This window comes from Sapajus apella, unplaced genomic scaffold, assembly GCF_009761245.1.
Source record: "Sapajus apella isolate SASKATOON/1434 unplaced genomic scaffold, GSC_monkey_1.0 scaffold101, whole genome shotgun sequence".
NCBI classification, from domain to species: domain Eukaryota; kingdom Metazoa; phylum Chordata; class Mammalia; order Primates; family Cebidae; genus Sapajus; species Sapajus apella.
The window spans coordinates 6,990,681-6,991,611 of record NW_022437041.1 but is presented as its reverse complement, the minus strand read 5'-3'; the positions used below and the strand labels follow the sequence as shown (position 1 = coordinate 6,991,611).

At 40.7% G+C, this 931-nt stretch overlaps 1 non-coding gene across 1 annotated transcript; it reads right to left on the bottom strand.

The window, feature by feature from the left end:
• Nucleotides 1-573: 573 nt before the first annotated feature.
• Nucleotides 574-680, bottom strand: LOC116536539. The gene has a single exon (XR_004262691.1). It is a non-coding gene; the product is annotated as a U6 spliceosomal RNA (small nuclear RNA).
• Nucleotides 681-931: the final 251 nt, after the last annotated feature.

Sequence of the window (931 nt, the reverse complement as noted above, 5' to 3'; positions counted from 1 at the left end):
ATTGTAAGCCTACTTGTTCTGAGACAAGTTTGGCGTCCTTAATCCCTATGCTAGAATATTTCTGGTCTGTCTGTAAATATTATGGTTGGCAAAATGTTATCTCCTTGTTGAACCTCTGTTTCCCTGCCATTGTGTTTCTACCTGACCTTCTGTATCCTGTATGTGCTTCTGCCTGTGTGTGGCCTTAGGAAAGATAATTTAGTTTCTTTCCTTTGACAAGAAGAGTAACTTCTTTGGGATCCAAACACAAAATGCTCCATTCATTGGCAGAAACTGGATTGTCTTAACATGTCTTTTGTAATACTTCTAAACACCTTTCTCATCACAGCAGTGCAAGCTTGCACCTGTTCAATCACAGTGCCCGCAGTGTTGTCTGGCTAACAGCAGTGGAAGAACACAAAACAAAATAGGAGCAGATAACTTAGAGTCTCGGAGCTGACTTTTCTCTCTCTTTCTGAATTTTTGGTGCCACTTTCACAAAACTCATGGTTTACTTTGTTCCTATGAGTCATATAATTTCCTTTCTTCACTTCACTTATAGAAATGCATGACAATATGATTTTCTTTTTTTAAAAAAAGAGGGAACGCTTCACTAACTTGCGAGTCATCCATGCACAGGGACCATGCTAATCTTCTCTGTGTCATTGCAATTTTAGTATATGTGCTGCTGACGCGAGCACTATGTATTTTTTTTATTTACTTGCTTTTTAGGTTTTTGTTTGTTGCTTGGTTGGTAAGGCAGAGTTCTACTCTTTTTGTCTAGGCTGGAGTGCAATGGCACAATCTTGGCTCACCGCAACCTCCGTCTGCTGGGTTCAAGCAATTCTCCTGCCTCAGCCTTCCGAGTAACTGAGATTACAGGCATTTGCCACCACACCCAGCTAATTTTGTACTTTTAGTAGAAGCAGGGTTTCTCCATGTAGGTGAGGCT